Genomic DNA, 18,287 nt, shown 5'->3' with positions numbered 1-18,287 from the left:
TCATGTTTTGTGAAGTAAAATTTAGCCCGATTTAGAGTTTAGGGTTTAGGGTTTAGGGTTTAGGGTTTAGGGTTTGGTGTTTTGGGTTTATTCCATAAACCCAAAACACCAAACCCTAAACCCTAAACCCTAAACTCTAAACCCTAAACTCTAAACCGTTCGTGTTAAAAACTCAATCTAAATCCTAAATATAAACCCTAAATCTAAACCCTAAACCCTAAATTTCTAAACCCTAATATCTAAACCCTATAAACCGTAATATCTAAACCCTAATATCTAAACCCCAATAGCTAAAACCTCAAAATACGCTCGAAAAACACGATAATTGTTATATATTACTTCTTCGAGCGTTTTCCCGCCAAAATAAAAACATTTATCACAAAGTGTCTCTACTAAATGTTCATATTTTCATCTCATCTATAATGTTCGTGAACAAAGTTTTTTCAAAAAATGAAAAAAAAAAGTTTTTGCTTCCCCCCGCTTCCCCCCGAATGGTTACTTCCCTATTGATCCTACCACTATATATATATATATATATATATATATATATATATATATATATATATATATATATATATATATATATATATATATATATATATATATATATATATATATATATATATATTGGAGATTTATTCTCGAGAAACTTTTTGCCGGTAAACTATTTCAAGACCTTTGCCATGATACTTGAGAGGTTTATAACATTGGGTTTTCGGAAGAAATCTCATTTTCTGGTTTTTCGAGTGATAGTAAGATGATGTGGATAAGTTGGTGTGGTAGAAGTGGTGAAGGTGTGAAAGGTTTATTTTGACAAATGGCTAGCTCTTCTGATTATAACCGAATCACATTTCGTTACTTGGAAATGCAGATCTAGAGCAAGTTCTGATTCTGAGCGCAAACATCGACACTCTCAACGAAAAATAGCGAAGCATTAAAGATGAATGCTGGTCTTATTTGGGTGCCTCACCATAATCAATTTAGGTCTATAATGCCTAGTCATGCAATGCTCTATTAGAGATTTGGTTTGTCCCAACAAGATTTCTATCTTACTTAAGCCTTAATTTTATTTACAAACGCTTCAGGTTTTCAAAAATACTTTTTCGGAAATGCTTTCTCTTGTTAAAAATTTTGAAATTTGGCTTAAGAACTTGGAAACTTCATAATGGGTTATTTTAATATAGCATAAAAAGTTTATACCAACATCCTACACTTAAATGAACATTGTCCTCAATGTTCCCAGTGTATCCCACACTTGGGTGTTTTAGTTAAAGATTTGGGAATATTTGTCTAGTGTTTATTTGGGTTGGAATCTCACACTTAGTGATAATCTAGGATGTGATATAATTTAAAATTTGAGCTAGTAACGGGAAGAAAGGAGTACCCCCAGCAGATGTGGTTGCTTGTGAAGAAACTGGCTGGTTTGCAATCTTGGAAGTTACGTCCTTTATTTATCGGCTCATTTGTCATCCTTTATTCTTCTACTCTACTTTATTGCATGGGTTGCCTCTCGAGAAGCGCTTTTATTTAAGGTCGTTGGCTCGACCGTAATTGTGCCTAAAAAGCAGACATTCCTCTCTGGTAGTTGTGATCTTTGTCTTCTCGAGGGAATGTGAATCTTAGTGGATAAATCCTGCGAAAGTGTCGGACTAAAAGTGGTAACAGATCCGGTACTTCTCTTGAAGATCTTCTGAAAGAGAGATAATGCGCGGTTTCGGCTCGTGACAGATCTTGAAGTCCGATAAGAATATGATCCACTGCTCTGCTGATTGATACATGAATGTCAATCATTGAGGCGGTGCTGGTGGTGATTACTTCTCTGATAGGATGTTCATTTCGGACATCTTCAAATAGTGTCAGAAATTGTATCTTTAGTATCTCAAAATCTTCTGATCGGTGGTCTCCACAGTAGGTGTAGTGACCCGAACTTTTCTATGTTTATATATATTAATTGAGATTGATATTTACATGATTAAATGTTTCCAACATGTTAAGCAATCAAACTTGTTAAGACTTGATTAATTGAAATATGTTTCATATAGACAATTGACCACCCAAGTTGACCAGTGATTCACGAACGTTAAAACTTGTAAAAACTATATGATGACATATATATGGTTATATATATAGTTAACATGATATTATGATAAGTAAACATATCATTAATTATATTAACAATGAACTACATATGTAAAAACAAGACTACTAACTTAATGATTTTTAAACGAGACATATATGTAACGATTATCGTTGTAAAGACATTTAATGTATATATATCATATTAAGAGATATTCATACATGATAATATCATGATAATATAATAATTTAAAATCTCATTTGATATTATAAACATTGGGTTAACAACATTTAACAAGATCGTTAACCTAAAGGTTTCAAAACAACACTTACATGTAACGACTAACGATGACTTAACGACTCAGTTAAAATGTATATACATGTAGTGTTTTAATATGTATTTATACACTTTTGAAAGACTTCAATACACTTATCAAAATACTTCTACTTAACAAAAATGCTTACAATTACATCCTCGTTCAGTTTCATCAACAATTCTACTCGTATGCACTCGTATTCGTACTCGTACAATACACAGCTTTTAGATGTATGTACTATTGGTATATACACTCCAATGATCAGCTCTTAGCAGCCCATGTGAGTCACCTAACACATGTGGGAACCATCATTTGGCAACTAGCATGAAATATCTCATAAAATTACAAAAAATATGAGTAATTATTCATGACTTATTTACATGAAAACAAAATTACATATCCTTTATATCTAATCCATACACCAACGACCAAAAACACCTACAAACACTTTCATTCTTCAATTTTCTTCATCTAATTGATCTCTCTCAAGTTCTATCTTCAAGTTCTAAGTGTTCTTCATAAATTCCAAAAGTTCTAGTTTCATAAAATCAAGAATACTTTCAAGTTTGCTAGCTCACTTCCAATCTTGTAAGGTGATCATCCAACCTCAAGAAATCTTTGTTTCTTACAGTAGGTTATCATTCTAATACAAGGTAATAATCATATTCAAACTTTGGTTCAATTTCTATAACTATAACAATCTTATTTCAAGTGATGATCTTACTTGAACTTGTTTTCGTGTCATGATTCTGCTTCAAGAACTTCGAGCCATCCAAGGATCCATTGAAGCTAGATCCATTTTTCTCTTTTCCAGTAGGTTTATCCAAGGAAATTAAGGTAGTAATGATGTTCATAACATCATTCGATTCATACATATAAAGCTATCTTATTCGAAGGTTTAAACTTGTAATCACTAGAACATAGTTTAGTTAATTCTAAACTTGTTCGCAAACAAAAGTTAATCCTTCTAACTTGACTTTTAAAATCAACTAAACACATGTTCTATATCTATATGATATGCTAACTTAATGATTTAAAACCTGGAAACACGAAAAACACCGTAAAACCGGATTTACGCCGTCGTAGTAACACCGCGGGCTGTTTTGGGTTAGTTAATTAAAAACTATGATAAACTTTGATTTAAAAGTTGTTATTCTGAGAAAATGATTTTTATTATGAACATGAAACTATATCCAAAAATTATGGTTAAACTCAAAGTGGAAGTATGTTTTCTAAAATGGTCATCTAGACGTCGTTCTTTCGACTGAAATGACTACCTTTACAAAAATGACTTGTAACTTATTTTTCCGACTATAAACCTATACTTTTTCTGTTTAGATTCATAAAATAGAGTTCAATATGAAACCATAGCAATTTGATTCACTCAAAACGGATTTAAAATGAAGAAGTTATGGGTAAAACAAGATTGGATAATTTTTCTCATTTTAGCTACGTGAAAATTGGTAACAAATCTATTCCAACCATAACTTAATCAACTTGTATTGTATATTATGTAATCTTGAGATACCATAGACACATATACAATGTTTCGACCTATCATGTCGATACATCTATATATATTTCGGAACAACCATAGACACTCTATATGTGAATGTTGGAGTTAGCTATACAGGGTTGAGGTTGATTCCAAAATATATATAGTTTGAGTTGTGATCAATACTGAGATACGTATACACTGGGTCGTGGATTGATTCAAGATAATATTTATCGATTTATTTCTGTACATCTAACTGTGGACAACTAGTTGTAGGTTACTAACGAGGACAGCTGACTTAATAAACTTAAAACATCAAAATATATTAAAAGTGTTGTAAATATATTTTGAACATACTTTAATATATATGTATATATTGTTATAGGTTCGTGAATCAACAGTGGCCAAGTCTTACTTCCCGACGAAGTAAAAATCTGTGAAAGTGAGTTATAGTCCCACTTTTAAAATCTAATATTTTTGGGATGAGAATACATGCAGGTTTTATAAATGATTTACAAAATAGACACAAGTACGTGAAACTACATTCTATGGTTGAATTATCGAAATCGAATATGCCCCTTTTTATTAAGTCTGGTAATCTAAGAATTAGGGAACAGACACCCTAATTGACGCGAATCCTAAAGATAGATCTATTGGGCCTAACAAACCCCATCCAAAGTACCGGATGCTTTAGTACTTCGAAATTTATATCATATCCGAAGGGTGTCCCGGAATGATGGGGATATTCTTATATATGCATCTTGTTATTGTCGGTTACCAGGTGTTCACCATATGAATGATTTTTATCTCTATGTATGGGATGTGTATTGAAATATGAAATCTTGTGGTCTATTGTTACGATTTGATATATATATGTTAAACCTATAACTCACCAACATTTTTGTTGACGTTTTAAGCATGTTTATTCTCAGGTGATTATTAAGAGCTTCCGCTGTCGCATACTTAAATAAGGACAAGATTTGGAGTCCATGCTTGTATGATATTGTGTAAAAACTGCATTCAAGAAACTTATTTTGTTGTAACATATTTGTATTGTAAACCATTATGTAATGGTCGTGTGTAAACAGGATATTTTAGATTATCATTATTTGATAATCTACGAAAAGCTTTTTAAACCTTTATTGATGAAATAAAGGTTATGGTTTGTTTAAAAATGAATGCAGTCTTTGAAAAACGTCTCATATAGAGGTCAAAACCTCGCAACGAAATCAATTAATATGGAACGTTTTTAATCAATAAGAACGGGACATTTCAGTTGGTATCCGAGCGTTGGTCTTAGAGAACCAGAAAATTTACATTAGTGTGTCTTATCGAGTTTGTTAGGATGCATTAGTAAGTCTGGACTTCGACCGTGTTTTCTTTAAAAATGATTGCTTAACATTTTTGTTGGAAACTATATATTTTTAACATATGAATATTATGTGATATATTAATCTCTTAACGTGTTTGATATTATGTGATAGATGTCTACCTCTAGAACAAGTCCCATTGACTCATCTAATAATAATGAAGAGTCAAATGTAAATTGGAATGATTTGTGGACTGATTCACAAGTTCCCGAAGAGGAACCGGAAGAAGAGTCGGAACCGGAAGAAGAATCGGAACCGGAAGAAGAATCGGAACCGGATGAAGAAATAGAACCGGTGGGGAAAATAATAAAACGGTTAAGTAAAAGAAAATCCTCAACCAACCGACCAAAGTTAATTATGGTCAATGGTGTTTCCGCCAAGGAAGCAAAATATTGGGAGGATTACCAATTCTCCGATGAATCGGATTCCGACGAGAATTCCGATGATGTTATAGAAATTACCCCAACTGAATTTAAAAAGGCAAAAGAAAATAATAAGGGAAAGGGCATAAAAATAGAGAAATCTAATTCCAACCCCGATGAACTTTATATGTATCGTCAACCCCCGAAGTCCTTAAGTTGTAACAATGACCCGGGAACCTCTAAACCACCAGGTTTTTCTAAACCAATGTGGACAACGACGGCTCGTATTAGGGGAACATCATATATCCCTAGAAACTTGGCAAAACGAACCAAAACCGAAGAAGAAGAAACGAGCGAGTCGGAATAAGATAGTTGTATTCGTGTGGTGTAATATATGTAATATAGTGTTCTTATGCTTTATGATATATGTAAAAATTGCTTGTATTAATAAGTATTTTTTTTATGAATCTAACTCTTGTCTATTTTACAGTTTAAAAACACAAAATGGATAGACAACCCAATATTTTAAGAGACCTACCCGGAGACATGATTGATGAAATCTTGTCTAGAGTCGGCCAGAATTCTTCGGCACAACTATTTAAGGCGAGATCAGTTTGTAAGACATTCGAAGAACGTTCCAAGAATGTCTTGGTTTATAAGAGACTTTCGTTTGAAAGATGGGGGATATCACATTGGGAAACCCATAAGTTACGATGTGTTTACTTTGACGCATATATTGCGGGGAACCCAAATGCTATTTTACGCAACGGGTTAAGAAATTATTTTGACTCAATATATCCGAATATTGGACTTCGTGATTTAGAAAAAGCGGCTAACATGCAACATAAAGAAGCATGTTATGCTTACGGATTAGTAATGTTCGCTTCTCACCAAAGTGAGAACAAGAACATCGGGCTACAACTATTAAACAAAACGTTTCCACAAGTGACGGAGTCGGTAATTGGGGTAAGAAATGAGGTTTTTAGATTATTACGGGACTGTTGGACATTACGTAACCCTCGTCCCTTTGATGACGTTACAACACGCTGTCTTATCAACGGCCATAACGGTTATGTTGCACAAGACCAAGGATGGGAAGTAGTCCTAGTAAAACCAGAATGCATGACTTGTTTCTGGACGTATGAATTACGTGTCTTTATTGCCTTTGCTGAACGACTTGTGTACTAGCTAGAATTGTCTTCACAACTATCTTGTATCAAAGTTATTGTGTGCTATATTTCATGCTTTATGTAAAATAAGCGGTATTGTAAGTTTGTAAAATATTGTATAAAAGTTTGAACGCGAAATATTATTATAATCAGTTTTTCATATAGAATTGTAGTAGTTGAATTGTATATTAGCTACTAAGTATGAACTTAACGGGTAGGTACTACCCGAATTTAAACTTATAAAACGCTAATATGAAGAAAAAGCTTTTATAAATGAGTTCATATTATGCTACGAAATACTATTAACTACTCTTAATATTCTGTATGATTAACTTGTTCCATTTAACTATTTTGAAGGAAATGGCACCGACTACTCGACACACCGTGAATATGAATAAAGAGGAATTCCGTACTTTTCTAGCTTCAAACATAGCCGCAGTACAGGCTGCGCTACATACCAACAATAACCTTGGATCTAGCAGTACAGGAAATCGTGTAGGATGCACCTACAAAGAATTCACTGCCTGCAAACCTTTGGAATTTGATGGAACCGAAGGACCGATCGGATTGAAACGGTGGACCGAGAAGGTTGAATCGGTGTTTGCCATAAGTAAGTGTACTGAAGAGGACAAAGTGAAGTACGCTACGCATACCTTCACAGGTTCTGCGTTAACATGGTGGAATACCTATCTAGAGCAAGTGGGACAAGATGATGCGTACGCACTACAGTGGTCAGCATTCAAGCACTTGATGAACGAGAAGTACCGTCCCAGAACCGAGGTCAATAAGCTCAAGACAGAACTTAGAGGGTTACGAACCCAAGGATTTGATATTACCACGTACGAAAGACGATTCACAGAATTGTGCCTATTGTGTCCGGGAGCATTCGAAGATGAGGAAGAGAAGATCGACGCGTTTGTGAAAGGATTACCGGAAAGAATCCAAGAAGATATAAGTTCACACGAGCCCGCCTCCATACAACAGGCATGTAGAATGGCTCACAAACTAGTGAACCAGATTGAAGAAAGAATTAAAGAACAGACTGCTGAAGAGGCCAATGTGAAGCAAGTCAAAAGAAAGTGGGAGGAAAACGGTGATAAGAATCACCAATACAACAACAACAGTAATTACAACAATAATCGCAACAATTATTCCAACAATCACAACATCAATCGCAACTACAACAAACGGCCCAACAACAACAACAACAACAACAACAGCAACTACAACAATCATCCCAACAACAATAATAACCGCAACAACAACAACAATCAGAAGCAGCTATGCCAAAGGTGTGAAAAGAATCACTCGGGGTTCTGCACCAAATTTTGCAACAAGTGTAAAAGAAATGGTCATAGCGCGGCGAAGTGTGAGGTCTACGGACCAGGGGTTAATAGAACGAAAGGAACAAATGGTGTCGGAACGAGTAATGGCGGAGCAAGTAGTGTCGGAGCAAGTTATGCCAACGTAGTTTGTTATAAATGTGGAAAACCAGGCCACATTATTAGAAATTGCCCGAACCAGGAGAACACGAATGGACAAGGCCGTGGAAGAGTTTTCAATATTAATGCGGTAGAGGCACAGGAAGACCCGGAGCTTGTTACGGGTACGTTTCTTATTGACAATAAATCTGCTTACGTTTTATTTGATTCGGGTGCGGATAGAAGCTATATGAGTAGAGATTTTTGTGCTAAATTAAGTTGTCCATTGACGCCTTTGGATAGTAAATTTTTACTCGAATTAGCAAATGGTAAATTAATTTCAGCAGATAATATATGTCGGAATCGAGAAATTAAACTGGTTAGCGAAACATTTAAGATTGATTTGATACCAGTAGAGTTAGGGAGTTTTGATGTGATAATCGGTATGGACTGGTTGAAAGAAGTGAAAGCGGAGATCGTTTGTTACAAAAATGCAATTCGCATTATACGAGAAAAAGGAAAACCCTTAATGGTGTACGGAGAAAAGGGCAACACGAAGCTACATCTTATTAGTAATTTGAAGGCACAAAAACTAATAAGAAAAGGTTGCTATGCTGTTCTAGCACACGTCGAGAAAGTACAAACTGAAGAAAAGAGCATCAATGATGTTCCCATTGCAAAAGAATTTCCCGATGTATTTCCGAAAGAATTACCGGGATTACCCCCACATCGATCCGTTGAATTTCAAATAGATCTTGTACCAGGAGCTGCACCAATAGCTCGTGCTCCTTACAGACTCGCACCTAGCGAGATGAAAGAACTGCAAAGCCAATTACAAGAACTTTTAGAGCGTGGTTTCATTCGACCAAGCACATCACCGTGGGGAGCTCCTGTTTTGTTTGTCAAGAAGAAAGATGGTACATTCAGGTTGTGTATCGACTACCGAGAGTTGAACAAACTTACCATCAAGAACCGCTACCCACTACCGAGAATCGACGACTTATTTGATCAACTACAAGGCTCGTCTGTTTATTCAAAGATTGACTTACGTTCCGGGTATCATCAAATGCGGGTGAAAGAAGATGATATTCCAAAGACTGCTTTCAGAACACGTTACGGTCATTACGAGTTTATGGTCATGCCGTTTGGTTTAACTAATGCACCAGCTGTGTTCATGGACCTTATGAACCGAGTGTGTGGACCATACCTTGACAAGTTTGTCATTGTTTTCATTGATGACATACTTATTTACTCAAAGAATGACCAAGAACACGGTGAACATTTGAGAAAGGTGTTAGAAGTATTGAGGAAGGAAGAATTGTACGCTAAGTTTTCAAAGTGTGCATTTTGGTTGGAAGAAGTTCAATTCCTCGGTCACATAGTGAACAAAGAAGGTATTAAGGTGGATCCGGCAAAGATAGAAACTGTTGAAAAGTGGGAAACCCCGAAAACTCCGAAACACATACGCCAGTTTTTAGGACTAGCTGGTTACTACAGAAGGTTCATCCAAGACTTTTCCAGAATAGCAAAACCCTTGACTGCATTAACGCATAAAGGGAAGAAATTTGAATGGAATGATGAACAAGAGAAAGCGTTTCAGTTATTGAAGAAAAAGCTAACTACGGCACCTATATTGTCATTGCCTGAAGGGAATGATGATTTTGTGATTTATTGTGATGCATCAAAGCAAGGTCTCGGTTGTGTATTAATGCAACGAACGAAGGTGATTGCTTATGCGTCTAGACAATTGAAGATTCACGAACAAAATTATACGACGCATGATTTGGAATTAGGAGCGGTTGTTTTTGCATTAAAGACTTGGAGGCACTACTTATATGGGGTCAAAAGTATTATATATACCGACCACAAAAGTCTTCAACACATATTTAATCAGAAACAACTGAATATGAGGCAGCGTAGGTGGATTGAATTATTGAATGATTACGACTTTGAGATTCGTTACCACCCGGGGAAGGCAAATGTGGTAGCCGATGCCTTGAGCAGGAAGGACAGAGAACCCATTCGAGTAAAATCTATGAATATAATGATTCATAATAACCTTACTACTCAAATAAAGGAGGCGCAACAAGGAGTTTTAAAAGAGGGAAATTTAAAGGATGAAATACCCAAAGGATCGGAGAAGCATCTTAATATTCGGGAAGACGGAACCCGGTATAGGGCTGAAAGGATTTGGGTACCAAAATTTGGAGATATGAGAGAAATGGTACTTAGAGAAGCTCATAAAACCAGATACTCAATACATCCTGGAACGGGGAAGATGTACAAGGATCTCAAGAAACATTTTTGGTGGCCGGGTATGAAAGCCGATGTTGCTAAATACGTAGGAGAATGTTTGACATGTTCTAAGGTCAAAGCTGAGCATCAGAAACCATCAGGTCTACTTCAACAACCCGAAATCCCGGAATGGAAATGGGAAAACATTACCATGGATTTCATCACTAAATTGCCAAGGACTGCAAGTGGTTTTGATACTATTTGGGTAATAGTTGATCGTCTCACCAAATCAGCACACTTCCTACCAATAAGAGAAGATGACAAGATGGAGAAGTTAGCACGACTGTATTTGAAGGAAGTCGTCTCCAGACATGGAATACCAATCTCTATTATCTCTGATAGGGATGGCAGATTTATTTCAAGATTCTGGCAGACATTACAGCAAGCATTAGGAACTCGTCTAGACATGAGTACTGCCTATCATCCACAAACTGATGGGCAGAGCGAAAGGACGATACAAACGCTTGAAGACATGCTACGAGCATGTGTTATTGATTTCGGAAACAGTTGGGATCGACATCTACCGTTAGCAGAATTTTCCTACAACAACAGCTACCATTCAAGCATTGAGATGGCGCCGTTTGAAGCACTTTATGGTAGAAAGTGCAGGTCTCCGATTTGTTGGAGTGAAGTGGGGGATAGACAGATTACGGGTCCGGAGATTATACAAGAAACTACCGAGAAGATCATCCAAATTCAACAACGGTTGAAAACCGCCCAAAGTCGACAAAAGAGCTACGCTGACATTAAAAGAAAAGATATAGAATTTGAAATTGGAGAGATGGTCATGCTTAAAGTTGCACCTTGGAAAGGCGTTGTTCGATTTGGTAAACGAGGGAAATTAAATCCAAGGTATATTGGACCATTCAAGATTATTGATCGTGTCGGACCAGTAGCTTACCGACTAGAGTTACCTCAACAACTCGCGGCTGTACATAACACTTTCCACGTCTCGAATTTAAAGAAATGTTTTGCTAAAGAAGATCTCACTATTCCGTTAGATGAAATCCAAATCAACGAAAAACTTCAATTCATCGAAGAACCCGTCGAAATAATGGATCGTGAGGTTAAAAGACTTAAGCAAAACAAGATACCAATTGTTAAGGTTCGATGGAATGCTTGTAGAGGACCCGAGTTCACCTGGGAGCGTGAAGATCAGATGAAGAAGAAATACCCACATCTATTTCCAGAAGATTCGTCAACACCTTCAACAGCTTAAAATTTCGGGACGAAATTTATTTAACGGGTAGGTACTGTAGTGACCCGAACTTTTCTATGTTTATATATATTAATTGAGATTGATATTTACATGATTAAATGTTTCCAACATGTTAAGCAATCAAACTTGTTAAGACTTGATTAATTGAAATATGTTTCATATAGACAATTGACCACCCAAGTTGACCAGTGATTCACGAACGTTAAAACTTGTAAAAACTATATGATGACATATATATGGTTATATATATAGTTAACATGATATTATGATAAGTAAACATATCATTAATTATATTAACAATGAACTACATATGTAAAAACAAGACTACTAACTTAATGATTTTTAAACGAGACATATATGTAACGATTATCGTTGTAAAGACATTTAATGTATATATATCATATTAAGAGATATTCATACATGATAATATCATGATAATATAATAATTTAAAATCTCATTTGATATTATAAACATTGGGTTAACAACATTTAACAAGATCGTTAACCTAAAGGTTTCAAAACAACACTTACATGTAACGACTAACGATGACTTAACGACTCAGTTAAAATGTATATACATGTAGTGTTTTAATATGTATTTATACACTTTTGAAAGACTTCAATACACTTATCAAAATACTTCTACTTAACAAAAATGCTTACAATTACATCCTCGTTCAGTTTCATCAACAATTCTACTCGTATGCACTCGTATTCGTACTCGTACAATACACAGCTTTTAGATGTATGTACTATTGGTATATACACTCCAATGATCAGCTCTTAGCAGCCCATGTGAGTCACCTAACACATGTGGGAACCATCATTTGGCAACTAGCATGAAATATCTCATAAAATTACAAAAAATATGAGTAATCATTCATGACTTATTTACATGAAAACAAAATTACATATCCTTTATATCTAATCCATACACCAACGACCAAAAACACCTACAAACACTTTCATTCTTCAATTTTCTTCATCTAATTGATCTCTCTCAAGTTCTATCTTCAAGTTCTAAGTGTTCTTCATAAATTCCAAAAGTTCTAGTTTCATAAAATCAAGAATACTTTCAAGTTTGCTAGCTCACTTCCAATCTTGTAAGGTGATCATCCAACCTCAAGAAATCTTTGTTTCTTACAGTAGGTTATCATTCTAATACAAGGTAATAATCATATTCAAACTTTGGTTCAATTTCTATAACTATAACAATCTTATTTCAAGTGATGATCTTACTTGAACTTGTTTTCGTGTCATGATTCTGCTTCAAGAACTTCGAGCCATCCAAGGATCCATTGAAGCTAGATCCATTTTTCTCTTTTCCAGTAGGTTTATCCAAGGAAATTAAGGTAGTAATGATGTTCATAACATCATTCGATTCATACATATAAAGCTATCTTATTCGAAGGTTTAAACTTGTAATCACTAGAACATAGTTTAGTTAATTCTAAACTTGTTCGCAAACAAAAGTTAATCCTTCTAACTTGACTTTTAAAATCAACTAAACACATGTTCTATATCTATATGATATGCTAACTTAATGATTTAAAACCTGGAAACACGAAAAACACCGTAAAACCGGATTTACGCCGTCGTAGTAACACCGCGGGCTGTTTTGGGTTAGTTAATTAAAAACTATGATAAACTTTGATTTAAAAGTTGTTATTCTGAGAAAATGATTTTTATTATGAACATGAAACTATATCCAAAAATTATGGTTAAACTCAAAGTGGAAGTATGTTTTCTAAAATGGTCATCTAGACGTCGTTCTTTCGACTGAAATGACTACCTTTACAAAAACGACTTGTAACTTATTTTTCCGACTATAAACCTATACTTTTTCTGTTTAGATTCATAAAATAGAGTTCAATATGAAACCATAGCAATTTGATTCACTCAAAACGGATTTAAAATGAAGAAGTTATGGGTAAAACAAGATTGGATAATTTTTCTCATTTTAGCTACGTGAAAATTGGTAACAAATCTATTCCAACCATAACTTAATCAACTTGTATTGTATATTATGTAATCTTGAGATACCATAGACACATATACAATGTTTCGACCTATCATGTCGACACATCTATATATATTTCGGAACAACCATAGACACTCTATATGTGAATGTTGGAGTTAGCTATACAGGGTTGAGGTTGATTCCAAAATATATATAGTTTGAGTTGTGATCAATACTGAGATACGTATACACTGGGTCGTGGATTGATTCAAGATAATATTTATCGATTTATTTCTGTACATCTAACTGTGGACAACTAGTTGTAGGTTACTAACGAGGACAGCTGACTTAATAAACTTAAAACATCAAAATATATTAAAAGTGTTGTAAATATATTTTGAACATACTTTAATATATATGTATATATTGTTATAGGTTCGTGAATCAACAGTGGCCAAGTCTTACTTCCCGACGAAGTAAAAATCTGTGAAAGTGAGTTATAGTCCCACTTTTAAAATCTAATATTTTTGGGATGAGAATACATGCAGGTTTTATAAATGATTTACAAAATAGACACAAGTACGTGAAACTACATTCTATGGTTGAATTATCGAAATCGAATATGCCCCTTTTTATTAAGTCTGGTAATCTAAGAATTAGGGAACAGACACCCTAATTGACGCGAATCCTAAAGATAGATCTATTGGGCCTAACAAACCCCATCCAAAGTACCGGATGCTTTAGTACTTCGAAATTTATATCATATCCGAAGGGTGTCCCGGAATGATGGGGATATTCTTATATATGCATCTTGTTATTGTCGGTTACCAGGTGTTCACCATATGAATGATTTTTATCTCTATGTATGGGATGTGTATTGAAATATGAAATCTTGTGGTCTATTGTTACGATTTGATATATATAGGTTAAACCTATAACTCACCAACATTTTTGTTGACATTTTAAGCATGTTTATTCTCAGGTGATTATTAAGAGCTTCCGCTGTCGCATACTTAAATAAGGACAAGATTTGGAGTCCATGCTTGTATGATATTGTGTAAAAACTGCATTCAAGAAACTTATTTTGTTGTAACATATTTGTATTGTAAACCATTATGTAATGGTCGTGTGTAAACAGGATATTTTAGATTATCATTATTTGATAATCTACGAAAAGCTTTTTAAACCTTTATTGATGAAATAAAGGTTATGGTTTGTTTAAAAATGAATGCAGTCTTTGAAAAACGTCTCATATAGAGGTCAAAACCTCGCAACGAAATCAATTAATATGGAACGTTTTTAATCAATAAGAACGGGACATTTCAGTAGGAGTCTGTAGCCTTGCACATATTAGTCAAAAGGCAAAGCTGAAAAGAATTGAAGAGCAATCCTTACCCGAGCATTAATGTCACCGTCTTTGATTATATCTCCCGATATCCAGCTTTAAATATGAAACTTGGATCTGTAGACTCGTGGAAGATACGTGCTATCTGCTTCGTAACGTATGTTGCTACGTTGACTGGGTCTAGTTCTTGATGAGAAAACGGATTGTTGCGTCTTACTTCTTCTGTGACTGCATCTCGTAACTCTTTGATAATCAGATCAGCGTGGTGATCAATTGTTACATAAATCACTAGCCTGTCTGTGTGCTTTCGAAATTATCTCTTTCCAAGAGAGCGAAAAAGCTGTGAATATCCTCGATCATTTGCAAATCAGAGTGTTATGTCGGGCGTCCGGTGGAAAGATCCATATGCTTTCGGATAAGAGTCGGTAGTGCTCGTTGATTTACTGAGAACGGAAGTGCAGATCCGGCTAAGGCATTGTAAACCTTAGAGTAAATGATCTTCTGATCTCTACAGAATCTTGTCTCAAGAATAGTGCGAACCACTAAATTGTGCTCTCTTTGCCTTTCTTCACGGTAGATATGATCGTGAAGGGTATTGATAAAGTCTTAATTGCGCTCTTCTAGGATTTCATCATTATTATCTTCTCTATGTAGATAGAGGTTGTATTCATCTTTGATAGCCATGATTCGTTCTGTTAAGCGTAGCGTAAAATCAATTGTTGATTTACGGATGGCTTCAGGAACATCTTCAAATTCATAGGTGTCATTGATGAAGGTTATCATGTCGGCGTGAGTAGATATGACCGGAATCTGATATGAAGAAGAGTCCAGTTCCTCCTGATATGGTTCGGTAGGAGAATATGAGTTATCCAGAATGTCTTCATGTTGCTCTTCCTCGTTATCATCGGTATAATAGTCTTCTGAGGATTCGTCTTCATGTTGCTCTTCCTCGTTATCTTCAAATTCTGAGGATTCGTCTAATGAACGGGATTCTTCAGTATTCTGGTTCTTCACTTCGACACTTGCAGGGTCAATTTCTATATCCTTTACCTCAACCTTATCAATTTTCTTCTTGAAACGAATGATTAAACTGTGATCTTCTGTCTCAAGCTTCATTAATTATTCGTGACGTTCCAGGATTGGAGAGGGTATCATCGCAGTTTCTTTTACGTCTCCCATTTCCTTTTCGTCCTCAGGTTCTTCCTATTCCTCTATTTCTTCATTAGGATCCTCTTCTTCCATTTCTGGGTCATCAGCAGACTGTGATTCGACACCCATCTCGATATCATTGGCTGGTGGTTGAGACTCATCATCGGAAGTGATCCGTCTGGTGGAAATAGAAAACATCTCCGCCTGTCCAGAAAGATCGATAGGTCGGTCAATTTTGAAGGTAACGCTCTCCCCATGTGAACGTAAGATCAAGGTTTGATTGTACACATCAATGACAGTCCTAGCCGTATTCATGAAAGGTCTTTCTAACACTATTTGTGTGTGTAGGTCTTCCTTAATGTCCATCACTACGAAGTCCGTAGGATACAAGAATTTGTCTACTTTCACCAAGACGTTCTCAACTATGCCCTTAGGATATCGAATTGTCTGATCGGCAAGTTGGATTGTCATTTTAGTTAGTGACAAGTCTCCTAACTCTAATTTCTTATAGAGAAAGTAGGGGATTAGGTTGATACTTGCTCCTAAATCTGCTAGCGCATGAATGGTTCCAGATTGGTAGATTGAACACGAGAAAATGAATCGGCCCGTATCTCCTAGCTTTTGCGGTAGAGAGTTTCCGAGTAATGCAGAGCATTCTTCACTTAGTGGAATTTTGTTAGAATCTGGTATCCTTTCCTTTGTAGAGAGAAGCCTTTGGATGTATCTCTTCTGGTTAGGAACTTTGGACATGGTGTCCAGGAATCTTCCATCAAGTTTGAAGGAATCAAGCGTGGATTGTTCCTCCTGTAGCCTTTCAGGGTAAGGTACACAAACCGGAGTTGCAGTAGACAGCTTCTGAGTATATGTCAATTTGCTTAGCTTGACCCTAGTTGACCTTCCCCGTGGTTCCTCCTCTGAGATTACGGAATCCATTTTCTTAGCTTCCTCTATGTGAGGATTTTAGATAATATTACTAGGTAATCTCCCTTGTGGTTGGGTTTCAAGGCGTTGTGATAACTGTCCGAGCTGCGTTTCTAGACTTTTGAGCAGAGCCAATTGGTTTCTCATTAGTATCTCTGTCTGGTCTTGTCTAGATGTAGTTCTCTGATTTAGCTGTTGTTGTCCTTGAATGAACTGAGTCAACTGATCATCAGCTCCGAGAGTGGGGTTGGTTACTTTCGCAATTTGGGTGGTTGGAGAATTTTCCTCGAGCTGGGTATTGAATGTAACAGACTGAATCGTCAGGATTCTCGTACTTAACTTGATATTCTTCAGTGGGTTGCGGGTTGGTACAATTAACACAGGCCTGGACCTGGTTAACTTGTTACGGCTGCATCTTCAATTCTCCGAGTTGTTTGGAAAGAGATTTCATCTTGTCTGTGAGAGATTTGATGGCCTCCATTTGATTATTAAGTGCGGAGAGTGGTGCAGATGATGAAGTTGTTTCACCACTGTTCCAGTCATGATGATACATTGTCATGTTCTCGAGCAACTCTTATGCTTCATCTGCGGTTTGGTTCATCAGATTTCCTTGAGCTGCGGCATCGATCATCGTCCTATGATTTACTATAAGACCATTGTAGAAAGTACATATTTGAGCTGACCGTTCTAACTGGTGATTAGGGCATTTCTTCAGCAGAGTTTTGAATCGCTCCCATGCAGTGTAAAGAGATTCATCATAAGTTTGTTTGAAGTTAATGATGTCATTCTTGAGTTTAGTTTGTTTAGAAGGAGGGAAATATTTGGTTAAGAATTTAGTAGCCATCTCCGTCCATGACGTGATGGAATCTTTTTCCAATCCTTCAAACCATATTTGTGCATGATGAGTGAGAGAATAAGGGAACAAGTATAGCCGGACTATATCTTGTCTTATCCCTGACTGTTTGTAGGAGTTTGAAAGAGATATAAATTTTTCAAGGTAACAGTTAGGATTGTCATTCGGTAACCCATGAAACTGACAGCTATTTTGGATGAGGTGTATGATGTGATGTTTTGACTCGAACGAGTGTCCTTGAATATCTGGGAATCTGATCGGTCCTCCTCGACCTTCAATCGAGGGTTTTGTATTTTCTATTAAAGTAACGCGTAATGCCATTTGATTTCTGATTC

The 18,287-nt window shown here is 35.9% G+C and overlaps 1 non-coding gene across 1 annotated transcript; it reads left to right on the top strand.

The window, feature by feature from the left end:
- The first annotated feature begins 17,788 nt into the window (after positions 1–17,788).
- Positions 17,789–17,894, top strand: LOC139845960 (small nucleolar RNA R71). The gene has a single exon (XR_011758710.1). It is a non-coding gene; the product is annotated as a small nucleolar RNA R71 (small nucleolar RNA).
- The last annotated feature ends 393 nt before the right edge of the window (positions 17,895–18,287 follow it).

The sequence above is a fragment of the Rutidosis leptorrhynchoides genome, chromosome 4, assembly GCF_046630445.1.
Source record: "Rutidosis leptorrhynchoides isolate AG116_Rl617_1_P2 chromosome 4, CSIRO_AGI_Rlap_v1, whole genome shotgun sequence".
Taxonomy (NCBI): domain Eukaryota; kingdom Viridiplantae; phylum Streptophyta; class Magnoliopsida; order Asterales; family Asteraceae; genus Rutidosis; species Rutidosis leptorrhynchoides.
This window is presented reverse-complemented; position numbering and strand designations above follow the sequence as displayed.